Consider the following 11,387-nt stretch of genomic DNA (forward strand, 5'->3'; position numbering starts at 1 on the left):
GTGATCAGCTACAACGTTTTCACACCCCTTTTTATCTCTGATCTCTAAGTCAAACTCTTATAGTAACAGGATCCACCGAATCAGCCTTGGTTTGGCATCCTTCTTCTCTATTAAGTATTTCACTGCACTATGATCAGAATAAACAATTACCTTACTTCCCCAGATATAAGACCGGAATTTGTCTAAAGCATAGATAACCGCAAGCAACTCTTTCTCTATTGTTGTATAATTCAATTGTGCATCGGAGAGAGTTTTGCTTGCATAGTAGATAACCATCGGTTTCTTATCTACTCTTTGACCTAGTACAACCCCGATAGCAAAGTCACTTGCATCACACATTATTTCAAAAGGTTTTGTCCAATCGGGGCTTGTACCAACTGTTCCTTTAACACATTAAACACTTTTACACATTCATCATTAAATTCAAAGAGAAACGTCTTTCAGAAGTAAGTTACATAAAGGTTTCGTTATAACACTAAAACCCTTAATAAACCTACGATAAAACCCGGCGTGTCCAAAGAAGGAACGGACGCCTTTGACATTAGTAGGGGGAGGTAGTGTTGAAATAACTTTGATTTTTGCCCTATCAACCTCAATCCCCTTACTAGATACTACGTGTCCCAACACGATGCCCTCCTGAACCATGAAATGGCTCTTCTCCCAACTTAAATCCAGATTAGTTTCCACACAATGTTTTAACACCTTAGCCAATTCATTTAAGCACGTATCAAATGACGACCGAATACAGAAAAATCGTCCATAAAAATTTCTAAGGCATCCCAGACCATATCAGAGAAGATACTCCTTATGCCCCTTTAGAAGGTGGCCGGGACATTACACAGCCCAAATGGAATTCGCCTGAATGCAAAAGTACCATGCGAGCACGTGAATATGGTCTTTTCTTGGTCATCGGGGTGGATAGCTATCTGATTGTACCCCGAGTAGCCATCTAAAAAGCAGTAATACTTCTGACCTGATAGTTTCTTGACAATCTGCTCGATAAAAGGTAAAGGAAAGTGATCATTTGATGTGGCGGCATTCTGCTTTCTATAATCAATACACACACGCCACCTAGTTACCGGTCGGGTGGCTATTTGCTCGCCGCTCTCACCTTTAATGATTTGAATACATGCTTTCTTTGCCACCGTCTATGTTGGGCTCACCCACACACTGTCCGAGATGGGATATATGATCCCGGCGTCCAACCACTTGATCACCTACTTCTTCACAACCTCGCGCATGTTGGGGTTCAACTGTCTCTATGGTTCCACGCGGGCTTCACATCTGCATCAGTAATAATTTTATGCATAACAATAGAAGGACTAATACCTTTCAAATATGCGAGTGTCCATCCGAATGCTACACGGTGATCTTTCAGCACCTTCAGTAGTGCTATCTCTTCCTTTTCTTCAAGATTATCTACAATGATAACCGGGAGAGTCTGATCCTCTCCCAAGAATGCATATTTCAAGTGCTATGGCAGTTCCTTCAATTCCACTTTTGGTGGACTAATTAATAATGGCTTCAATCCTAAAGAGATCTCAGCCGGAAAACTCTCCATTTGATGAGTCCATGGAGGCCTTCCATCCTTCAAGGTCAATTCAGCAAGATATACACTTTAACTGTCTTCTTGATTGATTTGACAAAGAATTACAACGAGACGACACTTCGGCAGCACTTCGGTACACAAGCCGGAAAATTACAAATGAAATCAAGGCATGGGTATATATAGGCTTCTAATATCATGTGGAATTACTTCACACGAAATTAGATTTCATGCGAAATTAAGTTCCGTACGGAATTACCTGGTAATTTCGTGCGGAATTACCAAAAGGTAATTTCGTGCGGAATTACCTCCAAGCCCATTTTTAACATATTTCTCGTACTATGTGCCCTGATCTATCTATCTAAATACAAGACTCGATACAAGACGAAGTCGACAGACGCATGCACTAACAGACTCCCCCTCGAATGTTGACGAGTCTTCAGTGTCGAGTCTTCAATCTTCATCCTTTATCGATCTTCTCTCGAACTCTTTTGAAATATAATAATGTAAAGCATCCTCAATCTCTCTCTTCTCTTTATCAATTAATCTCCCCCTCGGATGTTGATCTCTTATGTTCCTTCTTCACTCTAATTCACTTGATCAGACTTCTTGATTCCTTAAGTTCATCAGCATCATCAGCTATCGTTACTTGGCTCTTACAGTATCAGAACCTGGCTCTCTATCATTCAGAATCAGGATCTGAACCTGGCTATCCTGCACATTCTCTACCTCACAAAAAATTTCACAAATTTATAATTTGACAAATTTAAGTTCTCTGCTTACTACTTGTAAATTGACAAATAATCAAGAATGATTTTACAATATACATTTCTGATGAACCACTTGCAAGAAAAACATTTTATTTCAACCAAATTCCTCCTCACAGATTGTCCATCATGTTTAGCACTTAGAATTTTGAAAATCAGCTTTTCAACATCAGTTGTCGAAAATCTTTTTGTATTTTTCAAAAGTTTATGCTAAAACACACTCAAAATCTTTTTGGATTTTGTTTTAGATGAAATGTAGTAAAGAAATATTTACAGACAATATTTTTGTGAGTTTGTGTAAGAGGATCATATCTGTTTTTGAGACAAATCACCAACACCGTTAAGCTTTTAGATATTTTAAGTTCTAAACAATTCACTTAGATTGTCAGTATACTGATCCACTTAAATTTTCACACAAAGTTCAACTGTTTCGAGATATGAGATTAATGTTTTAATAGACTTAAACTTATTCGCATGTCCCACCACTTGAATATACTCCCATATCCAGATCCCAATATTCAGTCTTACAGGTGAGTATACCTAGATAATATCTGTTAAAGGGTTAAATGCGAAACCGTGAGAGCTCAGGTCTGAACTTCCGTTCAGCAAAGAGATGACGGCTCGTCTTTTGGTGTGTTCCCTTTAGAGAATCTTTTCTTCAACAGCACATGATTAGCATTTTGCAATGTTTCATCATTTTTTGTACTGAGGGCAGCGCTATATTACAAGCAAATGCAAAGTATTATACAGGGACTAGGCCATTGCTTCCGCAAAATCAGAAGTCCAGGGATAATACCCCAGATATCACTGAGTATAAAGACCTAGTATCTCAGAAAGAGGGACCTTTCAAACAAGATTTCGGGGGTTACCCATATATCCAAGAAATGTTCCCCACGATATAAGTAACCTTGAAATTTAGGTTTATATCTCAAAAACAATCTACTAAATGTGCAAAAACCCACTGGCACATCCATAGTGAGATTGTTTATCACATTTTTGACTTTTCATTTCTTTAGCGTGTTGTGATAGTCCATTGATGTACTATCATTTCCTCTTTTCTCAAAAAAACTCATTTTTGAATTTTATCATGTTTTTGGCTTTTTTTTCTCAAATTTTCTAATGTTTTTGGATTTTCTGAAATTTCTTACTCCCCCTAAAATTCAAAAACATTTAAAGAAAATAAACTATACAAGTAACATGACAACTGATTCGAATTGATTCAAGTCGCCATCCACTTGGCATAAACAATCAAAACTCCCCCTTACAACAAACTATTTTCCCATTATTATTTCAAAACACTTAAGTTTGTTTTAATCAAAATGGTTTTTCCGAAAAATTAGTTTTGTTGATTTTACCACTTGTGAGTTAGGGGTTCACTCATCACATTGTTTTCAACCACTTGTAGGTTCACAGACCAAACATACCAGTTGTAACAATAAAGTATGACAAAATCAAGTAAAACTACCACTGGTAGAAAATCAAGTACAACTTAATGTCCCTGATTTACCACTTGTCGGTCAAACCAATCAAACCTGATACAAAGAATGATGTCGATTCCTGCTCCACTCTTACCAACCTGGGAGCTCTGGCAAGTCAGGTTTTTCAATCAAAGAATATATCCACCCAAGCCTGACCAGCCTTGGGTGATTCCGAGTTACCAACACTCGGTTTCTTACCTTCCATCTTCTTTTCATAGTATTCCTTTACCCCTTTCACTTTTCTGTCAATCATTTTACCAAAAATATGTTTCACTTTAGGGTTAAAGACCTTTTCAACATCAAATTCTTCTTTCTCAGAAAAAAAATTGATTTGAAATCTCAACTTTGCCAACCGTTTGTTTAAAATTTTCAGCCCTCAATGGTGGAAAGTTTCCATCATCCATTGGAGGTACTGAGTTTACACCTTTTAATTCAACCTGTGGCTCCTCTGATTTTGTGGAATCAGATTCATCGCCAGAAGATAGCTCCTCTGATTTTGATGAATCAGAATCATTGCTATCATCAGATTTCTTAACAACCCACTTTTGGTTGTAAAGATTTGCTTTCTTCTTGTAAAACCTCTTCGAACATTCACCAACTTCAAATTTCGAATTTTTAAAAATTTTAGATCTTTCAATTAGTGGTTCAAACTCAATCACTTTTTCTTTCAGTTTACGAGACACTCCCTGTTTTGATTGAATTGCCTTAGAACAATCCTTGGCAATGTGACCAACTGTGTTGCATTGGAAACAGGTTCTCATTTCTTTCTTCTGAACAGCTTCATTCTTTATTTCATCTTGCTTCTTCGCAAGGAATTCTTTGTTTGATTGTTTCCAGAATGAGCTTTTCATCTCTTCTTCCGAGCTTGTTCCTTAAACAAATACAGTTTTTGGTTTATAAGTTTTCTCATTTTTATGATTTTCTGGTGGAATAAATCCTAACCCCTTCTTTTTGAAATTACCGTTATGGTTTGGTTTCTTTTGATAACCAAAACCAGAACCGTAACCCTTTTTCTTGTTTTCTCTTTGTTGAACTCTTGAGGTGTATTTTTTAGATTTTTCAGAAAGATTTACATCTTTTATTTCAGAAATATTAATTTCTGTTAGTTTGAAAACCTTTTTTATCATTTCTAGTTTAATACCTCTTATTGGAAATTCTTTATCAGAATATAATTTGTCAGAATCATTCAAAGTGTATGCAACTTTGATTGGTTCGTCATTCAAATTAGATTTTGATAACAAGAATTCTTTATTGTAAACTCTTTTGCCCTGTTTGACTTTTGAACTGGTGTCGGATTCAGACTTTGACTCTGATTTTGACTCCGACTTTGACTCCTCGGTTTCATCGTTATCTAACACATGATCCACCACTTTCTTCATCAATTGAGATTGTTGATCAGTGTCAGACGATGTAAACGTGACATCAATATTTTCTAGCAAGTTAACTGAAGACTCCGACTCCCATTGTAAGTTTGTTGCCTTTTTGACTCTTTCTGAATTTGGATTTCTTGGAGAATATCCATTTTCAAGCGGGGGTGGACACTTGTTGTAACTGACACCTTGTTTCTTACCAGATGTCTTTACTTCAGTATCCTTCTTCTTTTCTTTCTTCTTTTCAGAAGTCTTTTTTTCAGATACTTCATCCTCTTCAAATGCCTTCATGCCTTCAACTGTTGGATAAATCCTGTCAATGACATAAGAAGTACATGAGTAACTTTTTAACAATCTATTAACTCTTTCGGTTTCAATTCTTTGAGTTTCCAGTTTTTGTTCAAGAACAACACGCTTCTCAATGTAATTGTTCACAATTTTCTGCTTCGTCATGAAAGCTCCCTGAAGTGTCTTCATGGATGTTGCTTGTTCATTGCTTGATTCGTTGTACTGATTCATGGCTTTGTTCAGAACATCGTAAGTTTCCTTCAACCTGTTCATGTTGTTAACCAGTTCACTGTTTTTCTTCTTCATAATCTCACAGGTTTCACAATTCACAGGAATCTTTCTTGCATCAGCGTCTTCATTTACTTTGAAAGCTGGAACTTCCTTTACCTTTCTCTTGATTACTGGAACTTCTTCATCATCAGTGCTGACAGGTGTTTTAATATTCTTCTTTTTCTTTTTAGCTTTTTCGTCATCACTATCACTCTCTTCCATCATTCTCAAATGCTTCTGCATTCGTTTTGCATAATAATCATTATCATCATCACTATCTTCTTCAATTCGAGCAACAAAAGCTTTGGCTTTTAAAATCTCTTTCTCCGGACAGTAATTATCCCAACTAAAATTCTCCCAGCTAAACCCCTCTGGTAACTTCTCATCATCTTGATTTATCAGACATGCTTTGCTATCAGTTGAAACATATTTGTCCCAACTGAAACCTTTTGATGATTGTTTATCTTCTTGATTCACCATGCAGGCTCTCTTTGACGATTCTTTAATCTCCTTTCTGGCATAAGCCGTTTGTGGTTGTTGTTGTTGTTGAGCAACTTGATGATAAATTGCTTTCCGATAGTAATCATTGTTGTTGAACGGATTTTGAGCTCCACTTGCTTCGCGGTTTGTGCACTCCTTCTTGAAGTGTCCTTTTTCCCTGCAACGAAAACAAGTAACCTTAGATTTATCAAAACCTAAAGTAGAAACATTAGCATCACGGAAGTCATCTCTTCCTGTGATCTGTTTGAATTTCTCAGCTCTCCTCAACACACTCGCTAAACACCATTTAATATCCATCAATTCCATCTCTTCAGCATCAATCTGATCGTAATCCTCTTTTGTAAGCATTGGATTCCCGATCCGACCTGCAACTAAACTCCCATACGACTCCAACACGGTTCCCAACAAAGAAATGTGACTTTTAGCAACTTCCTCTTAGTAATCCTGATCATTCTCAAGATTCAATACAATGTTGCATTGTAACTTCCTGCCATTCTTGGTTGTTGAAAATTTTGGATCAAATAACGGATATGATGAAAAACTTGTTTTGCTGTTTGACCCTTTAGATGAACCTCCCGATGAACCCTTTGCGTTGAATGCCGTCTCAACCTTTGGTGACATGTTGGTCTTGTCATTGATACCTGCTTTGTAATAAAGACTGATATCTTGTTCACCATCGAAGTCTTTCATTTTGAAATTTTTCTTTGTTCCATCTCCTGTGCTTCAAGCTTCTCAATGAACTTACTCAATGTTAGATTCCTAAAACCTTTCTTGTTCCTTAACATCATCAAATACGTGCCCCAAGTTTCATGTGGCAACGCATTAGCCAACTTTTCAATCAATTCCTCATTATCTTTTATGATGCTTACTCTCTTCATGTTGACTAACAAATTGCAGTATCTTTCAATGATCTGCTTTGTGCTCTCATTTTTCAAACCACGAAATAGATCAAACTCTTTCTTCAGAAGCGATTTTTTGTTCTTTATCATTTCTTGACTTCCAACAAACTTGGATCTTAACGCTTTCCAAATCGAATATGCACTCCCACTATGTTGCAATAAGACCAAGATATCTTCTTTAACTGCCTGTTGCAGTAAACTGATCATCATCTTTTCATTTTTGTATTTCTTTTTCTCATCCGCACTAAGATCTTTGATAGCAATCTCCTCTTCGTCATCATTCCTTGGTCTAACATATTTAGTCTCAATACATTCCCAAGCATCCAAATAATTTGCTTGCACCTAATTTTCGAAACGTTCTTCCCATCCTTTATACTCTTCAATGTTCATGAGTTTAGGCGGTTTCTGCATAGTGCCCGTTTCGTTTTCCAACATTGCTTGCTGAGTAATGGTTATCGGAGTAGCAAACGCGTTGTAGAATTCCTCTTCCATGATTCAGTTTTCAAAATTTCACAAACAGTTTGTTTCAAGCGAAATTAACTTCTCAAACGAAATCCCTTTGGTGCGAAATTCCCTTTTCAAACGAAATTACAATTTTGAAACGAAAACCCCTAATTTCGTTCGAAGTGACCCCTTTCAAACGAAATTGTAATTCCGTGCGGAATTATCAAGCGGAATTACACTTTTGGTACGAAATCACTAATTTCGTTTGAGACCTCTCAAACGAAATCACCAACTGATGCGAAATTAACTAATTTCGTGTGAACTTTCAAACGAAATTAACTTCTGGAGCGAAATTAACCCCTAATTCCGTGCGAAATTATGTTGACATCATCATCTCGAGCTGAATTTTGTCAAATTGATCAAGTTATAGGCTGAATTTAGTTCTGAAACTTTCTAGGGTTTGTTAAAACACAATTGCGCACATGATATGTGAAATTCAAAACATTTTAACCGTGAAAACTTGTTAATTGTGAAAAAGAAGGTGTAGAAATCAGAATTTGCAGCTAAATTGGTATGAACTCTTCCTCCTGAGCTCTGATACCACTTGTAGGATCGTTTCCAGCCCCGAACGAGTCGATCAGAAGAGTTTATCATTGATACGAGAGGTGGAAACAAACGTATCAAGGTCAATTCAGCAAGATATACACTTTAACTGTCTTCTTGATTGATTTGACAAAGAATTACAGCGAGACGACACTTCTGCAGCACTTCGGTACACAAGCCGGAAAATTCCAAATGAAATCAAGGCATGGGTATATATAGGCTTCTAATTTCGTGTGGAATTACTTCACACAAAATTAGATTTCATACAGAACTAAGTTTTGTATGGAATTACCTGGTAACTTCGTGCGGAATAACCAAAAGGTAATTTCATGCGGAATTACCTCCAAGCCCATTTTTAACATATTTCTCGTACTACGTGCCCTGATCTATCTATCTAAATACAAGACTCGATACAAGACGAAGTCGACAGACGCATGCACTAACACCTTTCACTTCCTCCTACAACTCGTGATTATGTTCCTGTTCAGACCTATCACAGATAAAAAAACCTCGGTGGCTTCGTCCTCAAGATGAGGATGACACCCATCAATAATATCTTCCATAAAACATTCATAACTGGTTATAGAGTCAGTAACATTCGAAAACACATTTAAACGGACCTTTCGGTTGCCAAAAGTCATATCAACTGTACCAGAATGACAGTTGATCAACGTATGTGTTGTGGCTACGAAAGGTCGGCCTAAAATAACATTTGGCTGCTTAATTTGGTTAGATGACACATAATCAAGCACCAAGAAATTTACCGGATAATAAAATTCTTCCACCTTGACAATCACATCCTGAACAATCCCCCTGGGAAGCTTAAGGGTCATATTAGCTAACACCACGGTGGTGTCAACTTGACCTAGTGGACCAAAATCATATTGGTCGTACAAGCTTCCCAAAAGGATGCTCACGCTAGCCCCAAGATCCAGTAATGCCCTGTTGATTTTAAAATCACCCACTTGAATGGGTATCAAAGGCGTTCCCGGGTCTCGAAGCTTGGGTGGAAGTACCCCAATCAAAAAGGCACTGACTCGCTCAGTTAAGTCAATTTTCTTAGGAACCATGCGGTGCAGTTTCTAGGCGCACATATCTTTCAAATACTTGGCATAAGCCAGCACCTGTTTAATAGCATCAATCAAAGGTAAGTTTATTTTAACCTGCTTAAACACCTCCCACATTTCCTCTTGTTGAAGCCCCTGTTTGTTAATTATCCCTTTATTAGTTGGATTTTTCAAAGCTTCGGGGAAGGGAGGTTGAATTTGTTCCCCTTCCTTAGGTTTAGCAGTTTCAACAGTTTTATTAGGGGTTTCAATAGTAAATTTATCATTTGTTTTAACATGTTTAGGTTTCGACCCATCCTCACTCTCTTCACTCTCATCCACATCCTCGACCACACCTTCAACAAGTGATGGTGGAGAGTCGACCTTTTTGTAAAGTTTACCACTTCGAAGAGTACTTACTTAACCAACTTGGTTGCTCTTTGGCTTTTCATGAGAAGGATTCACTTGTGTGTCACTGGGCAAGCTTCCATTCTACTTCTTTATCTCTGCCAGCTCGCTCGCTAATTTCCCCATTTGCATTCTCAAAGATTGAATCGCCTTATCGCGCACTTCATCCTTTTGTGCTCTTCATCCTTCTGCATCTCCTGCTGCATCGCCTTTAACATCTCCATCATTTCATTACCCCCACTGGCACCAGAGGATCCAGATGATCCTCCTCGATTGTTCTGATAACTTCTTTAATATCCCCCAGTGTTACCCCCTTGATAATTATTTTGGTAACTGGATTAATTGAAGTTCCTTTGACCACCAGCTTGATTGTTGCCCTGAAATCTCGGATTGATCTGATTACTCGCATTCCCATAACTGAAATTGGGATGATTTCTGAGCCCTGGTAAATATTAGAGTTCATGTTGAAATTCCTACCACCACTACCACTACCTTGCAACAAATTAACTTCATCAAATGCACCAACAATACCGGGGCACTGGTCAGCTATATGTCCCAAATCTCCACAATGCCCACACATAGGCATTTGTCCCCCCACATCAGGTGTGTTATCCATTGCCCTTACCACCGAATGTCATCTTCTTCTTGAAGACTGAGCCTTTCTATTTGAAGTACTTGCCATCTTTTCCAAGTAGTCCTAATCCACATGCTCATAATTTGTACCAAATGTACCATTCGATATTAAGTTGAGATCCCTTGCATCTTCTGGTGTTAATCCTTCGTGAAAGGCATTGAGCAATTCCCACATTTGTACACCATGGTGTGGGCAATTCTTCAACAAAATTTTAAACTGATTGAATGCTTCATGAAATAACTCACCAGATTTTTGTTGGAAATTCCTGATATCTTTTTGGGCATCACTGGTCCTCTACGGAGTATAGAACTCATCCAAGAATAATTGTTGCATCTCGGGCCATGTAAAAATAGAAGCAGAAGGCAAGGAATGGAACCACTCTTGTGCCTTGTCTTCTAAGGCAAACTAGAATAACACTAGTTTCACATCATCAGATGTAAAACCTTGACCCCCGATGGTATTGCAACGAGCATGTTAGGCGGCTATGTGCGAATACGGTTCTTCAGTCGCCAAACTGTAATACTTGGGTAAGCTCTGGATAGATTGTGCCTTCACCTCAAATGAACGACCTTGTAACTGAGGTATTACCACCGGTAATTGATTGTTAGCAATTGCAGGCTTGGAGTGGCTTTTGACCCCCTGCACCGGTCCTCGATCATATCTTCTTGAATACCTTCGTATTTGTTGACCGGTGGGATTATATTTCGCGGGAGTGGCCTTTGTTGAGCCGGCATTTGCTTCACCTGTATTGGTTGTACAGGTATTTGCTAAACTGGTGGTGGTATCGGAATGTTTATTGGTCTTGCATTCATTGGTTGTTGATTAACCGGATCGGGTGAATGATCGTGTTGTTGATACCCAGATGTATCTTGATTCCCTCTTCCTGCAAATCCAAATCCTGTGCTATACCTCTCAAAATTACCCATGTTCATCACATATCTACTTCCTTGATTCCCCATATAACTCTCAAACTCTTCATATCCATCGCCATATTCCACCGAATCATCCCTTTGATCAAACATCGAATTCTTGAATGAAAAATCTTGTGGTTGAGATGATTGGTATTGTGGATGTTGATCTGATATGGAAGAGGTGGTTGATGAGTTAACGGGTCGATTTTGGTTTGGTGGAAT

The 11,387-nt window shown here is 38.0% G+C and overlaps 1 non-coding gene across 1 annotated transcript; it reads left to right on the forward strand.

The window, feature by feature from the left end:
* The first annotated feature begins 10,432 nt into the window (after window positions 1-10,432).
* LOC118488776 lies at window positions 10,433-10,538 on the forward strand. The gene has a single exon (XR_004885311.1). It is a non-coding gene; the product is annotated as a small nucleolar RNA R71 (small nucleolar RNA).
* Window positions 10,539-11,387: the final 849 nt, after the last annotated feature.

The sequence above is a fragment of the Helianthus annuus genome, chromosome 16 (genome assembly GCF_002127325.2).
Source record: "Helianthus annuus cultivar XRQ/B chromosome 16, HanXRQr2.0-SUNRISE, whole genome shotgun sequence".
Taxonomy (NCBI): Eukaryota; Viridiplantae; Streptophyta; class Magnoliopsida; order Asterales; family Asteraceae; genus Helianthus; species Helianthus annuus.